This window comes from Salvelinus alpinus, chromosome 25 (genome assembly GCF_045679555.1).
Source record: "Salvelinus alpinus chromosome 25, SLU_Salpinus.1, whole genome shotgun sequence".
Lineage (NCBI taxonomy): Eukaryota > Metazoa > Chordata > Actinopteri > Salmoniformes > Salmonidae > Salvelinus > Salvelinus alpinus.
In genome coordinates this window covers 20,294,771-20,312,818 of record NC_092110.1, presented here as the reverse complement: position 1 = coordinate 20,312,818, position 18,048 = coordinate 20,294,771, and positions in this window count along the sequence as shown.

Sequence of the window (18,048 nt, the reverse complement as noted above, 5' to 3'; positions counted from 1 at the left end):
TACTTTCCCGAATGCACTGTAAGTGTTATCTGCACCTAATCTTTATCAAATATTGTTTATATATTATTGAAAAATGTATATGTATTAACTGGGCACCATGGCCAGTAAAAAAGATCCCATATTATAATTATACTGCATTAGTAACATAGTTATCTAGCCCAATATAGTTCATAAAGAGTGGGTCTTCTATGATGAAACAGCCCTCAGTTTCCCAAATCATACCACTGATAAATCAATGTATCATTTGATTCATTTGCATAAAAATCCAGATTGGTCCACATAACTACCGTGTTTGATCTACTGTATGAAGAGCTCTCACAACGTTGGATAGAGTGAGTGTGAGTGGGCTCATATGACTGGGCTGTGTGATATAAAACCACTGACAGAGCGTCAGCAAGGAAAGCGGTCCTCTCACATTCTCATTCTCTCACAGCTATTCATTATCAGTGGTCCTGTTGTTTCCAGGAGTGAACCCTCTGCTCTCTAATGCAGGGACTTCTGATCCCTGTTCTGGATGGTGAGTGGATACCAGGGCAGCCACATATCACGCTGATCTCTCTGTGCCCCTGGAATGCCAGGGCAGCCAGTCACAGATCAGCGTCACAGCTAGCTCGAGCCACCAGGGCTCCCCTCTGTGTGCCACTTCAAACACTGGTGAGATTACTGTTAATTACCCTCTTCTCTCCTCCACTGTCTCCACCCCATCTACCTCACTCTGAACACACTCTCTACTCTCAACATTAGCCCAGTCAGTCACAAAACAATGGCTTTTCCACTAAAAAACTGGGTTTTGAAAACGGATTGTGCGGCTTGCCTTGACCTTGAATGTGTTGTGAAGGTGAGCTGAAGAGAACAGAGGCCCCTCCAAGGAACGTGACCACAGCCCCTCTTTGCAGCCAGTGTAGGAACCAATCAACCCTCCCTGACCATCATTTCAGTGTCCCTGCTGAAAAATGTTGGGCAACTCAAAGATGACATCATTGTTAGGCCTGAGTAAAGGGCAGGTGGCCTAGAGACTGTGTAGTGTAGAGACAGGAGGAGCTGCCTGGCTGGTGCTGCAGTCTGAAGTAGCAAGACCAGGAGGCTCTTCAAACTGCCTTCCTCTTCAAGGAAATTGCTGGCTGGCTACGGAGTGATTAACAGCGCTTGATTGCATTAACATTTTTCATCCTTAAATGCTAGATGGAAAGACTTGATCCAGCAGCACAATACTGATTCAGAGAGCAATGACGAGTTTCTGTTCCTCACAAAGTAATTTCAGCAGGAGGAGTTAAAGCCCCTTCTCTTGCTCTCTCTCTCACACACACACCACTCTGTGCTGCTACTGTAGGCCTCCCATACTATGCTGCCTCTCTCCAGCTAGGCAGAGCGTGTGGGAGCACCCCAGTCCTCCTCCTGCTCCCTCTGGGGGCTAGGTCTAAATAAAGTCCCAGGCTTGATGAAGTCATGCTTGTCAGATGTGGAGGACCCAGGGCCAGCAGACTCAATGCTCAGAGAGGTGGAGGTGTCCTTGCTGGATCCTTCTGCCTCTCCCCAGTCATCCTTATGGAAGGGGATGCATGCTGTAGAGTAGAAGGACACACAAATAAATGCGATTTTAACTTGTCTTTTGATTTTCCCTTGTAACATTTTAGAACTGTTTCTTCATTTTATGATGGTTCTTCATTTTTTCTACATGAGTGCATACTCATTATAAATCATATGCCCTAATAGAATAAGTATTAATTATGTTATGGTCAAGTGATCTCAATCCAATTTGGTACTATATGCCTAGTGTCCACGGTTGTTAGAAGGGAAATCTGATGCTCCTAGGCTAAAACTCCCCTTTTGAATATTATCTAGCTCAGTGATACCTTGTGTGGCTGATATTCTACAGTACCTACATCACTAGTATATAGTACCATCTTACTGAAAACTTAAACTGAAAACATCTTCATTTTCACTATATTCATCCTTTTTAAGCCATTTTGTCTCAATATAAGAGTTGGAAGGGAAATATCTGAAACACTTCCTGGTCCAATTTACACCGAAGGAAAAATAGCTCTAAAACAATTGCAATTTCTAATATTTACATTTACATTTAAGTCATTTAGCAGACGCTCTTATCCAGAGCGACTTACAAATTGGTGCATTCACCTTATGATATCCAGTGGAACAACCACTTTACAATAGTGCATCTCAGTCTTTTAAGGGGGAGGGGGGGGTTAGAAGGATTACTTTATCCTATCCTAGGTATTCCTTAAAGAGGTGGGGTTTCAGGTGTCTCCGGAAGGTGGTGATTGACTCCGCTGACCTGGCGTCGTGAGGGAGTTTGTTCCACCATTGGGGTGCCAGAGCAGCGAACAGTTTTGACTGGGCTGAGCGGGAACTGTACTTCCTCAGAGGTAGGGAGGCGAGCAGGCCAGAGGTGGATGAACGCAGTGCCCTTGTTTGGGTGTAGGGCCTGATCAGAGCCTGAAGGTACGGAGGTGCCGTTCCCCTCACAGCTCCGTAGGCAAGCACCATGGTCTTGTAGCGGATGCGAGCTTCAACTGGAAGCCAGTGGAGAGAGCGGAGGAGCGGGGTGACGTGAGAGAACTTGGGAAGGTTGAACACCAGACGGGCTGCGGCGTTCTGGATGAGTTGTAGGGGTTTAATGGCACAGGCAGGGAGCCCAGCCAACAGCGAGTTGCAGTAATCCAGACGGGAGATGACAAGTGCCTGGATTAGGACCTGCGCCGCTTCCTGTGTGAGGCAGGGTCGTACTCTGCGAATGTTGTAGAGCATGAACCTACAGGAACGGGTCACCGCCTTGATGTGAGTTGAGAACGACAGGGTGTTGTCCAGGATCACGCCAAGGTTCTTAGCACTCTGGGAGGAGGACACAATGGAGTTGTCAACCGTGATGGCGAGATCATGGAACGGGCAGTCCTTCCCCGGGAGGAAGAGCAGCTCCGTCTTGCCGAGGTTCAGCTTGAGGTGGTGATCCGTCATCCACACTGATATGTCTGCCAGACATGCAGAGATGCGATTCGCCACCTGGTTATCAGAGGGGGGAAAGGAGAAGATTAATTGTGTGTCGTCTGCATAGCAATGATAGGAGAGACCATGTGAGGATATGACAGAGCCAAGTGACTTGGTGTATAGCGAGAATAGGAGAGGGCCTAGAACAGAGCCCTGGGGGACACCAGTGGTGAGAGCACGTGGTGCGGAGACAGATTCTCGCCACGCCACCTGGTAGGAGCGACCTGTCAGGTAGGACGCAATCCAAGCGTGGGCCGCGCCGGAGATGCCCAGCTCGGAGAGGGTGGAGAGGAGGATCTGATGGTTCACAGTATCAAAGGCAGCCGATAGGTCTAGAAGGATGAGAGCAGAGGAGAGAGAGTTAGCTTTAGCAGTGCGGAGCGCCTCCGTGACACAGAGAAGAGCAGTCTCAGTTGAATGACTAGTCTTGAAACCTGACTGATTTGGATCAAGAAGGTCATTCTGAGAGGGATAGCAGGAGAGCTGGCCAAGGACGGCACGTTCAAGAGTTTTGGAGAGAAAAGAAAGAAGGGATACTGGTCTGTAGTTGTTGACATCGGAGGGATCGAATGTAGGTTTTTTCAGAAGGGGTGCAACTCTCGCTCTCTTGAAGACGGAAGGGACGTAGCCAGCGGTCAAGGATGAGTTGATGAGCGAGGTGAGGTAAGGGAGAAGGTCTCCGGAAATGGTCTGGAGAAGAGAGGAGGGGATAGGGTCAAGCGGGCAGGTTGTTGGGCGGCCGGCCGTCACAAGACGCGAGATTTCATCTGGAGAGAGAGGGGAGAAAGAGGTCAAAGCACAGGGTAGGGCAGTGTGAGCAGAACCAGCGGTGTCGTTTGACTTAGCAAACGAGGATCGGATGTCGTCGACCTTCTTTTCAAAATGGTTGACGAAGTCATCCGCAGAGAGGGAGGAGGGGGGAGGAGGGGGAGGAGGATTCAGGAGGGAGGAGAAGGTGGCAAAGAGCTTCCTAGGGTTAGAGGCAGATGCTTGGAATTTAGAGTGGTAGAAAGTGGCTTTAGCAGCAGAGACAGAAGAGGAGAATGTAGAGAGGAGGGAGTGAAAGGATGCCAGGTCCGCAGGGAGGCGAGTTTTCCGCTCGGCTGCCCGGAGCCCTGTTCTGTGAGCTCGCAGTGAGTCGTCGAGCCACGGAGCAGGAGGGGAGGACCGAGCCGGCCTGGAGGATAGGGGACATAGAGAGTCAAAGGATGCAGAAAGGGAGGAGAGGAGGGTTGAGGAGGCAGAATCAGGAGATAGGTTGGAGAAGGTTTGAGCAGAGGGAAGAGATGATAGGATGGAAGAGGAGAGAGTAGCGGGGGAGAGAGAGCGAAGGTTGGGACGGCGCGATACCATCCGAGTAGGGGCAGTGTGGGAAGTGTTAGATGAGAGCGAGAGGGAAAAGGATACAAGGTAGTGGTCGGAGACTTGGAGGGGAGTTGCAGTGAGATTAGTGGAAGAACAGCATCTAGTAAAGATGAGGTCAAGCGTATTGCCTGCCTTGTGAGTAGGGGGGGAAGGTGAGAGGGTGAGGTCAAAAGAGGAGAGGAGTGGAAAGAAGGAGGCAGAGAGGAATGAGTCAAAGGTAGACGTGGGGAGGTTAAAGTCACCCAGAACTGTGAGAGGTGAGCCATCCTCAGGAAAGGAACTTATCAGGGCGTCAAGCTCATTGATGAACTCTCCAAGGGAACCTGGAGGGCGATAAATGATAAGGATGTTAAGCTTGAAAGGGCTGGTAACTGTGACAGCATGAAATTCAAAGGAGGCGATAGACAGATGGGTCAGGGGAGAAAGAGAGAATGTCCACTTGGGAGAGATGAGGATCCCAGTGCCACCGCCCCGCTGACCAGAAGCTCTCGGGGTGTGCGAGAACACGTGGGCAGACGAGGCGAGAGCAGTAGGAGTAGCAGTGTTGTCAGTGGTAATCCATGTTTCCGTCAGTGCCAAGAAGTCGAGGGACTGGAGGGACGCATAGGCTGAGATGAACTCTGCCTTGTTGGCCGCAGATCGGCAGTTCCAGAGGCTGCCGGAGACCTGGAACTCCACGTGGGTCGTGCGCGCTGGAACCACCAGGTTAGAATGGCAGCGGCCACGCGGTGTGAAGCGTTTGTATGGTCTGTGCAGAGAGGAGAGAAGAGGGATAGACAGACACATAGTTGACAGGCTACAGAAGAGGCTACGCTAATGCAAAGGAGATTAGAATGACAAGTGGACTACACGTCTCGAATGTTCAGAAAGTTAAGCTTACGTTGCAAAAATAAAATAAAATCTTATTGACTAAAATGATATAGTACTGCTGGCGGTGAAGTAGGCTGGCTAGCAGTGGCTGCGTTGTTGACTTTGTTTGAACGTGTAGCTGGCTAGGTAACCTCTAACTGGCTAGGTAACCTCGAAAATTTCTCAAAACTACACAATTATCTTGGATACAAGGACAGCAAAGACAACTATGTAGCTAGCTAACACTACGCTAATCAAGTCGTTCCGTTGTAATGTAAGTTGTAATGTGAGTTTCTACAGTGCTGCTATTCGGTAGAAGTTGGCTAGCTAGCAGTGTTAGCTAGCAGTGTTGACTAGGTAGGAGACGGCAGCGCGGTGCGGCGGACGAAAATAGCTGGCTAGTTAACCGAATACTCTAACCAACTCTAAGCTACACAATTATCTTAGATAGAAAGATAGCAAAGACAACTATGTAGCCAGCTAACACTACACTAATCAAGTCGTTCCGTTGTAATTCCGTTGTAATGTAATCGTTTCTCCAGTGCTGCTATGCTGCTATGCGGCTATTCGGTGGCTAGCTGGCTAGCTAGCTAGCAGTGTTGACTACGTTACGTCACGTTCGGACGAAAAATAGCTGGCTAGCTGGCTAGCGAACCTCAATAACTACACAATTATCTTTGATACAAAGACGGCTATGTAGCTAGCTAAGATCAAACAAATCAAACCGTTGTACTGTAATGAAAATGAAAATGGTAAAACTACCTGTGGAGCGAAGCGGAATTGCGACTGCTCGCTCCAAACCGGAATATCTCTCCTATCCTACTTTCCGTTAATAAATCAATCTGTGTTGGTCTCTCCCGAAGTTAGCGGTGGTCACACAGACGTTGTGAAAGGCAATGCAGTGGCAGAGGACACAGAAAGTAAAAGTGGCATTGTGGCTCTGGGCTGTCTCAAAGGATTAGGCATTACAGCATTCACTGGCATGTGCTTTTGCTCGTTCCCATTATATTTGCTTGTGCCTCTTTCCAGATGACTTCTTCCCCAAACTGATCCAGCAGGCTAGGTAATTGATTAATATTTCTGGAGGGAATGATGACTAACTGTTGCTGTGGTTGAGCATCTCAGGTTAAACACAGTCAAAATGATGAATACAAATTCAGGGGGGGTTATTACTTGATACTGCCTGGGGAACAGATGACAGTGAGTCCAGTGAAACACTGAGAATGCTGAATACAAGAGTATATAATTGTAACTTTTGTCAAGAGTGACTTTTCATCAATCTATATTTTAAGTGTTTGTTTCACTAATCCATTTTTTAGTGACTTTCCATTAATCCATTTACATATATACTGTGAAATATGTTACCTACTGTACCTACACCATCTAATATGACATGTTAAACTGCGATACTGTGGAGGTCAATAAAGATGATGTAAAGCAAAGATTTAGTGTCAATGGGAGAATTACGTGCATTTGATTTGCGCAATAATGGGTGGAGTGAATGGAACCATCTTAGCATCTTAACAACGTCTCTTGTGAGGCTGTTTAAAAACAATAATTTCAACACTTCCTGGAACCATCTCCTCCCCTCCCTATGTTTATTAATCAGCTAATTACACATTGACAGTAATGGGCCTGCTGATTCCCACAGTTAAATGAACAGCACTGAATGGGCCTTTAATCATTAGCCTCTGTGTGTTTCTCCCATACACTCCAGATTCCATCCATTTCACTGGACCACAGGAGGACATTCAAATCAAAACACTCAGAAGAGGCCTGGATCACTTAAACACTACTAGCACCTGACTGGTAGGGCTGTTCCACCAGCTACTCTGTAATAGTGCAGTATGGTCCTGTAATGCAGAACTGAACATAGAAGAACCAGTAAAGAGGATGACAGCTCTGAAGAAAACAATCATCATATGATTTATAAATAAATGGGATGCCTCCCACCAAAATACTTTTGACCATACAGTGTGTACTCATGCATGTTCAGCCCATCTCAACAGCGACTCCAGCCTAAACTTTTGGTGGAGCAGTGGTGGTAGCAGGGGCAAGTGGGTGGAGGTGGGTTTTTTGAAGGACGCAAGAGGGGAGTGGAGTGGAGCGGGAGAGGGCAAAATAGTGCGGTGGGCTGCATTTCTGTCAGCAGAAGTGATGGCTGAGTGGTGGCGTTATTTGTCTTGTGCTGCCATACAGCCCTCGCACCAGCCTGGGCATTAATGAGAAAGGGCCGGACCGGCGTGCAGGAACACGCAGGGCCTCAGACGCAGGTGATCTGTCACACAACACCCCTGCTCTGACTTCACCAAGGAGGCACACAAAGATGGAGAGTCAGGGGGACAGGTGGAGGCTGTGGGCTGAACCCACCATGGGCATCCACTTGGGTCCCATGATAGAATGTAAAGCTGCTACGTTACATGCAAAGCGGTTACTTAATATCAATTGGGCGGGATATCCACAAATGAAAGTTCCCGTCCAATTATGCAATAAATGGTTTGAGTAAACCAATCATTTACTTAACCCACTGGTCCCACTCACACAGACCTTACGCCCTGACCTTTTTCTCCCCTCTCTCCAGATCAAATCCTGTGATGTCCGGCTGTCCAACAACCTGCCCACTAGACCCCCTCCCTTCCTCCCTTCTCCAGACCATCTCTGGAGACCTTCTCCCATTCCTCACTTTCCTGACCTGGCTGTGTCACCCCTGACTTCAAGATGGCCAGAGTTGTTCCCCTCCTCAAGAAACCAACACTCGACCCCTCTGACGTCAACAACTAGAGACCGGTATCCCTTCTTTCTTTTCTTTCCAAAACACTTGAGCGTGCTGTCTCTGACCAACTCTGTCATTGTCTCTCTCAGAACGATCTTCTTCACCTGTACCAGTCAGGCTTCAAGGCTGCTCACTCAACTGAGACCGCTCTCCTCTCTGTCACAGAGGCTCTAGGCTCTGCCAAAGCTGACTCTCTCTCTGTTCTCATCCTTCTAGATCTATCCTCTGCCTTTGACACTGTGAAGCATCAGATCCTCCTTTCCACCCTCTCAGGGTTAGGCGTCTCAGGCTATGCACACTCCTGAATTGCATCCTACCTGGCAGGTCGCTACTACCAGGTGGTGTGGAGAGGATCTGTGTCTGCACCACATGCTCTCACTACTCTTTTCACCAAGTCACTCGGCTCTGGATATATTGGAACTAGTGGATATATGGAGGCTTAAATATCCTGACCAAGTGAGATATACTGTACATGGCGGAAGCTCAGTCAAGATAGTCGTCTTGACTACTTTCTTATGTCATTCTCATTGGCACCCAAAGCTTAAAAAGTGTTTATAGGGAAGAAAATGCGGTCGGACCATCAATTAATTGGCATATACTTTACTCTTACAGAATTTCCACGTAGGCAAGAATATTGAAAATGTAATCAAAGCATATTCAAAGCATATCTCAGCTCGCTGGTCACCATAGCAGCACCCACCTGTAGCACGCGCTCCAGCAGGTATATCTCTCTGGTCACCCCCAAAACCAATTCTTCCTTTGACCGCCTCTCCTTCCAGTTCTCTGCTGCCAATGACTGGAACGAACTACAAAAATCTCTGAAACTGGAAACACTTATCTCCCTCACTAGCTTTAAGCACCAGCTGTCAGAGCAGCTCACAGATTACTGCACCTGTACATAGCCCATCTATAATTTAGCCCAAACAACTACCTCTTTCCCTACTGTATTTATTTATTTATTTATTTAGCTCCTTTGCACCCCATTATTTCTATCTCTACTTTGCACATTGTTCCACTGCAAATCTACCATTCCAGTGTTTTACTTGCTATATTGTATTTACTTCGCCACCATGGCCTTTTTTTGCCTTCACCTCCCTTATCTCACCTCACTTGCTCACATTGTATATAGACTTATTTTTCTACTGTATTATTGAGTGTATGTTTGTTTTACTCCATGTGTAACTCTGTGTTGTTGTATGTGTCGAACTGCTTTGCTTTATCTTGGCCAGGTCGCAATTGTAAATGAGAACTTGTTCTCAACTTGCCTACCTGGTTAAATAAAGGTGAAATAAAATAAAAATAAATAAAATATTGGATGATAACTTGTTTTTAACTAGAACAGAATCATTTATAACTGACTTTTTCCCGACATAACATAGGTACAACAGATCCCCTTATTGTATGAGACACTTTTAAAGGTGCCTTTAGAGGCCATGCAATTAAATACTCATCTCTAAAACAGAGTCCATATTAACAAAGGAAATAGAAGGACTAGCAGAACAGATAGATAGCAATAAAACTGTACCATAGAGGCACAGAATAAGTCAGAGGAAAAACAAAAAGAAATGGGGGAACTTATTCAAGAAAGATCAAGTGTAACATATTATAAAAAATAAAGCGAACTGGAAGGAATATAGGGAAAAATGCACCAAATTAAATTTGAATCTTCAACATAGAAATGCTACCAAAAATAATGTACTGAAACTTGTTACAAATGACAGTCACCCATGATTCACCAAACAATATTTTGAAAGAGAAAACAAGGTATTTTAAGCATATCTTTTCGTTTCAGTCTCCTCCATCTCCACTAACCGAAGTTAATTATATGGATATTTTTCTATGAATAAGACAAGACAAGTACTGGAAACAATAGACCAATATGAAAAATCTGGGAAACCAGGCCTGGTATTCATAGCTGACTTTGAAAAGGCTTTTGATAAAGTACGACTGGAATTTATATATAATTGCCTGGAATATTTGAATTTTGGAGAATCTCTTACACAATGGGTTAAAGTTCTGTATAGTAATCCTAGGTGTAAAATAGTTCATAATGGCTACTTCTCAGCAAGTATTAAACTGTCAAGAGGAGTAAAACAAGGTTGTCCACTATCAGCATATCTATTTATTATGGCCATTGAAATGCTTGCTATTAAATTCAGATCCAACAATATTATCAAGGGGCTGGAAATCCAGGGCTTAAAAAACAAAGGTGTCATTATACGCTGATGATTCCATGTTTTATTTTAAATCTGAAATGTGGATCCCTCCACTGCCTCCTAGAGAATCTATATACTTTTTCGAACCTTTCTGCATTACAACCAAATTATGATAAGATATTACGTATTGGATCACAAAAAAATGCCACTTTTACATTACCGTGTAGTATACCAATAAAATGGTCTGACGGTGATTTACATTTAAGTCATTTAGCAGATGCTCTTATCCAGAGCGACTTACAAATTGGAAAGTTCATACATATTCATCCTGGTCCCCCCGTGGGGAATGAACCCACAACCCTGGCGTTGCAAGCGCCATGCTCTACCAACTGAGCCACACGGGACCACTGTGATGTGGACATACTCGGTATTCATATCCCTAAATAAAGAAATGATCTCACTACAATACATTTTAATAGAAAATTAGCAAAAATAGATAAGATCTTGCTACCATGGAAAGGAAAATACCTGTATATGTGTGGAAAAATCACCCTGACTAACTCTTTAGTCATATCCCAGTTTACCTCTTTGCTTATGGCCTTGCCTACAACCCTAGTGACCTGTTTGATAAATTATATGAGCAAAATAGATTCCATTTTATTTGGAATGGCAAGCCAGACAAAATTAAACGGTCCTACTTATATAATGAATATGAATTAGGAGGGCAGAAATGATTAAATATTAAAGCATTAGACGTCTCGTTAAAGGCTTCAGTCATACAAAAGTTATACTTAAATACGAACTGGTTCTCTAGCAGCTTAGTAAGCATGTTTAACCCCATGTTACAGAATGGCCTTGTTTACCTTTATTCAGATTACAACCTCTCACTTTCGTTTATTTGAAAATGAAATAATATCCAAAATATCGCTATTTTTAAACTGAGCCATAGGAAGGTTGCATTTTCTGTTTCATCCACCAGAAAATGCAGAACAAATAATACAACAAATATTATGGTTAAACTCAAATATACTAATTGATAAAATATATATGTACTGTATATATCTTTGAGGGAAAAAAGGGTATAATCTTTGTAAATAATATCATAAATAGGATTGGTGGAGTTATGTCACACATGAAGCTAACAAAAATATATGGAAATGTCTGCTCTACCCAAAATTACAACCAACTAATTGCAGCATTACCGCAAAAATGAGAGTCAAGTGGAAGGGGGCAAAAGTAAGAAACGTATCTGTCAGCCCTGCATTAAAGACCAAAATTGGTTAAAGAAAATTGTGATGAATAAAAAAGTATAGCAGTTTAATTTAAGGACCCAAAAATGTACAGCTGTGTTCATATAGATTGCAAAATAGTAGGGAAGAGATTTCTATGGCACATAGTTTATGAACTGATATGTAAAACAATGCCGGATTCAAAACTTTGAATTGTTATTTTAAATTATAATACAAAATTCTTGCAACCAATAGAAGGTTATATATATACAGTATATATATATGGGGGATACAACCATCCCAGCTCTGCAGATTTTGCTGCAAAGAGACAGAATAATTAGATAATTTGTTTTGGTACTGTCCATTTGTAGCTTGTTTTTGGTTGCAGGTCTAGGAATGGCTGAAGAATTGCAACATTTACCTGGAATTAACTCTGCAAATAACACTGATGGGTGATTTGAAAAGTCATAGTCAATCGATCAATAAGATAATACTTTTAGCAAAAATGTTCATCTTTCATTTACAATCTGTAGAAACTATGAGAATAGAAAGGTTCAGAACTTTTGTGAAACATCACAGCACTGTTGAAAAATAACAAATATAAATTATAAATGGATGGTGTTAAGAGATAGATGGATGGGGTTGAGTGGAGCTGAAGGGTGGGACTAAAAACTACAAGATAACTAATGAAAAATATACTGTGTCCGTAAAATATATATGGGTTCAGAACTTTTGTGAAACAGCACAATTCAAAATATATGGCAAATAGAATAGAAACTGGATGGTCTTCAGAGATAAATGGGAGGGGTTGCTGGAGGATGGGATTAAAAACAAACACAAGATAACTGTTGTGATGTGCACTGTGTCTGTAAAATGTATATAGTATGTATAAGTTGGAAGTAGAAGCCTAAGTGTTGTTGTCCATTTGTTACCTTCAATTAGGGGAGGGGTGGTAGGGTTAGGAGAAAATAATAAAGGAAAAATATATATTTTAAACAAGAAAAAGAAAGAAAAAGAAAAGTATGGAATTAACTGGATTTCTGCATAAATTGGTCATAAAATTTAATCTGATCTTCATCTAAATCACAACAATAGAGAAACACAGTCTGCTTAAACTAATAACACACAAACAATTATATGTTTTCATTTCTTTATTGAACACAGCGTAAACATTCACAGTGCAGGGTGGGAAAAGTATGTGAACCCTTGGATTTAATAACTGGTTGACCCTCCTTTGGCAGCAATAACCTCAAACAATAATTTTCTGTAGTTGCAGATCAGACCTGCACAACGGTCAGGAGGAATTTTGAACCATTCCTCTTTACAAAACTGTTTCAGTTCAGCAATATTCTTGGGATGTCTGGTGTGAACCGCTCTCTTGAGGTCAGGCCACAGCATCTCAATTGGGTTGAGGTCAGGACTCTGACTGGGCCACTCCAGAAGGCGTATTTCTTTCTGTTCAAGCCATTCTGTTGATTTGCTTCTGTGTTTTGGGTCATTGTCCTGCTGCATCACCCAACTTCTGTTGAGCTTCAATTGACGGACAGATAGCCTTACATTCTTCTGCAAAATGTCTTGTTAAACTTGTGAATTCATTTTTCAATTGATGATTGCAAGGTGTCCAGGCCCAGAGGCCCGCAAAGCAGCACCAAACCATGATGCTCCCCCCACCATACTTTACAGTTGGGATGAGGTTTTGATGTTGGTGTGCTGTGCCTTTTTTCCTCCATGCATAGTGTTGTGTGTTCCTTCCAAACAACACAACTTTAGTTTCATCTGTCCACAGAATATTTTGCCAGTAGCGCTGTGGAACATCCAGGTTCTCTTCAGCGAACCTCAGACGTGCAGCAATGTTTTTTTTAGACAGCAGTGGCTTCTTCCGTGGTGTCCTCCCATGAATAGCATTCTTCTTTAGTGTTTTACGTATCATAGACTCGTCAACAGAGATTTTAGCATGTTCCAGAGATTTCTGTAAGTCTTTAGCTGACTCTCTAGGATTCTTCTTAACCTCATTGAGCATTCTGCGCTGTGCTCTTGCAGTCATCTGCAGAGGGTAACCTGTTTGGGCTAGGGGGCAGCATTTTCACGTTTGGATGAAAAGCGTGCCCAGAGTAAACTGCCTGCTACTCAGTCCCAGTTGCTAATATATGCATATTAGTAGTACATTTGGATAGAAAACACTCTGAAAACGTTTCTAAAACTGTTTGAATGATGTCTGTAAGTATAACATAACTCATATAGCAGGCGAAAACCTGAGACAAATCCAACCAGGAATTGGGAAATCTGAGGTTTGTAGTTTTTCAACTCTTGGCCTATTGAATCCACAGTGTCTATGGGGTCATATTGCACTTCCTAAGACTTATTTTTGTGATGTCAACAGTCTTTAGAACCTTGTTTGATGCTTCTACTGTGAAGTGGGGGCGAATGAGAGGGGATTGAGTAAGGTCTCTCCCAGAGTGCCACGAGCTGACCATGCGCGTTCACGTGATAGTTAGCTTGCGTTCCATTGCATTTCTGAAGACAAAGGAATTCTCCGGTTGGAACATTATTGAAGATTTATGTTAAAATCATCCTAAAGATTGATTCTATACTTCGTTTGACATGTTTCTACGGACTGTAATGGAACTTTTTGACTTCTTGTCTGCTCCTATTGATCGCGCGTCATGAATTTGGAATACTGGGCTAAACGCGCTAACAAAAAGGAGGTGTTTGGACATAAATTATGAACTTTATCGAACAAATCAAACATTTATTGTTGAACTGGGATTCCTGGGAGTGCATTCCGCTAGCGGAACCCCGGTCCTAGACAGGTTAAAGGACAGCCACTCCTAGGAAGAGAAGCAACAGTGCTGAACTTTCTCCATTTACAGACAATTTGTCTTACCGTGGACTGATGAACATCAAGGCCTTTAGAGATACCCTTTCCAGTGCTATTTGATCAAGAAGGAGAGTGATGTAGTGGTGCATCAGATGACCTGGCCTCCACAATCACCTGACCTCAAACCAATTGAGATGAGATGCTCAGCATAAGTGGGAACTCCTTCAAGACTGTTGGAAAAGCATTCCAGGTGAAGTTGGTTGAGAGAATGCCAGGAGTGTGCAAAACTGTCATCAAGGCAAAGGGTGGCTACTTTGAAGACTCTCAAACATAACATATATTTTGATTTGTTTAACACTTTTTTGGTTACTACATGATTCCATATGTGTTATTTCATAGTCTTGATGTCTTCCCTTTTATTCTACAATGTAGAAAACAGTAAAAAGTAAACAAAAACCCTTGATTGAGTAGGTGTGTCCAAACCTTTGACTGGTACTGTATATATATTTACCCAAAATATATGGGGGACTGGAAATTATGACACCCAGGTGGCGACACGCATCTCTGCGTGCCTGGCAGACGTCTAAGCTTGGATGTCGGCCCAATATCTCAAGCTCAACATCAAGAAAAGGTAGCTGCTCTTCCTCCCAGAAAAGGCCTGCCCACGCCAAGACCTCTCCATCACAGTTGATAACTTCACAGTGTCCCCCTCCTAGAGTGCAAAGAATCTTGGCGTGACCCTGGACAACACCCTGTCATACTCTGCAAACATCAAAGCAGTTTCTCGCTCCTGCAGGTTCATGCCAGGTATTCCCAAACTGGCACGCCAAATACAAATGTGATTCACATTAAAAAAAAATCGAATTCAAATTTAAATATTTTCAAACAGTCCATTTATATTTTCCAACAGGGCTATACATTTGGGTGAATTTGTTTACTCGTCTCAGTAGCCTTGTTTCACTGCCAGAAATACAATTTAACCATCTAGTGTTCAGCGAAATAACAACACAATGTCAAATACAGGTAGCCTAGTCAAATAATTAACATCCAATCACATTAACCGTTACTCTCTCGCGGGAAACCTTCACTCTTGCGCATTTAGAAACGAAACATGCCAATTTGAAAAATAAGCAACGAATTTAGACAACTTTCGAGTAGTAAGACATGTATAAAAGCAACAGATACCATTAATAAAAGGGGCTAGAAGCTTCTTATATGGTGAGCTACCGAGTGGCTAGGACAGGCAAGCCCCATACCAATGCTAGGGGAAAAGGCAAAAAAAACTACAGACAATGCCTTCATCAAACAACACTGTTTCACGACACATCAGTGACATGGCAGGAGATGTTTTGAAACAATTACTGCTTCGCATACAAGCCAGTGAATTATATGCATTACAGCTGGATGAGTCAACAGACGTGACAGGCCTGGCACAGTTCCTGGTATATGTCCGTTACGTTTATGGGGGTCAATTCTTCTGCAAACCACTGGAAACCAGGACAACAGGAGAGGATATTTTTTCATTACTGGAGAGCTTTGTGACATCAAATGGACTTTGGTGGTCAAGATGTGTTGGTATCTGTACTGATGGAGCAAAAACCATGACAGGGAGACATAGTGGAGTGGTAACGCTCCACTTGGGTACACAGCAGCATCCACTGAGAGGCTCTTGCTGCCAAGGGAATGCCTGACAGCTTGAAAGACCTTTTGGACATGACTGTGAAAATGGTTAACTTTGTTAAAGCAAGGCCCCTGAACTCTCGTGTGTTTTCTGCATTATGCAATGATATGGGCAGCGACCATGTAATGCTTTTAAAACATAAAGAAGTGTGCTGGTTATTAAGGGGCAAAGTATTAACACGTTTTTTTTAACTGAGAGACGAGCTTCAAGTTTTCTTTACTGACCATAATTTTAACTTGTCTGACCACTTGCATGATGACCAGTTTCTCACACAACTGGCCTATCTGGGTGATGTTTTTTCTCGCCTGAATGATCTGAATCTAGGATTACTGGGACTCTACGCAACTAGATTCAATGCGCGGGACAAAATTGAGGCTATGTCTGCATTAACAAGGACAACACACAAGTCTTTCCATCATTGTATGATTTTTTGTGTACAAATGAACTCAAGCTTACGGACAATGTCAAATGTGATATAGCTAAGCACCTGAGTGAGCTGGGTACACAATTACGCAGGTACTTTCCCGAAACAGACGACACAAACAACTGGATTCATTATCCCTTTTATGCCCTGCCTCCAGTCCACTTACCGATATCTGAACAAGAGAGCCTCATAGAAATTGCAACCATCGGTTCTGTGAAAATTTAATTTAATCAGACGCCACTGCCAGATTTCTGGATAGGGCTGCGCTCAGAGTATCCCGCCTTGGCAAATTGCGCTGTTAAGACACTGATGCCCTTTGCAACCACATACCTATGTGAGAGTGGATTCTCGACCCTCACTAGCATGAAAACTAAATACAGGCACAGACTGTGTGTGGAAAATGATTTAAGACTGAGACTCCAATAAAACCCAACATTGCAGAGGTATGTGCATCCTTTCAAGCACACCCTTCTCATTAACCTGTGGTGAGTTATTCAACATTTCTGATGAACAAGTAAGATTTTATATGTAAGATGGATTAAGGATCAAAATGATTTATCATTATTATATTATTATTTGTGCCCTGGTCCTATAAGAGCTCTTTGTCACTTCCCACGAGCCGGGTTGTTACAAAAACTCACACTCATTCTTATGTTTAAAAAATGTATCATATAGTGTGTGTGTGACAGGCTTACAATGATGGAAAAAAGCAACATTTGAGAGTGCGCTGACCCTGGTGCTAGAGGGGTACGCAGCTGGAGGTTGAATGTTTGAAGGGGTACACGACTACAAAAAGTTTGAGAACCACTGCTCTACAACATCCGCAGAGTACGACAACCTTTCCTCACACAGGAATCAGCACAGGTCCTAATCCAGGCACTTTTCCTCTTCAGTCTAGACTACTGCAATTCTCTGTTGGCTGGGTTCCCCGCTTGTGCCATCAAACCCTTGCAACTTATCCTGCATGCTGCAGCCCGCCTGGTGTTCAACCTTCCTAAGTTCTCCCATGCCACCCCGCTCCACCGCACACTCCACTGGCTTCCAGTCAGAGCTCACATCCTCTCCAAGACCCTGGTGCTTGCCTATGGAGCAGAAAGGGGAACTGCACCTCCTTACCTTCAGCCTATGTACAAACCCTACATCCCAACCTGCGCACTCTGTTCTACCACCTCTGATCACTTGGCCCTCCCACCCGTACTGGAAGTCAGCTCCCGCTCTGCCCAGTCAAAGCTTTTCTCTGTCCTGGCACCCCAGTGGTAGAACAAGCCTCCCCCTAAAGCCAGGACTGCGGAATCCCTGCCTATCTTTCGAAAACATCTGAAACCCTACCTCTTTGAAGAGTATCTTAAATAACTCTCACAGCGCTGATAAATAATTTGTTGAGGGAAAATGTACATGATACGATTGTGATGAGTTGTTCTCAACTAGCTATCTTAAGATGAATGCACAAATTGTATGTCGCTCTGGATAAGAGCGTTGGCTAAATGACTAAAATGTAAAAGTATAAAATGTACACAGATGCAAAATGGATAGAAAACAAAAAACTAAACCCACCCACTGATATGTCTATCACCCATAGGCGGAAATCCCAGGGGGGACGGGGGGGACACGACCCCCCCATCTTGGGAAAAATATGATTTGTCCCCCCCAATATATCACTGTAAACATAACTATGTAATTTCAATAATATTAATAATACGCAATGAAAGCACTTGTGCTGGTTATAGACACTTAATAGCGCGTTTTTAAG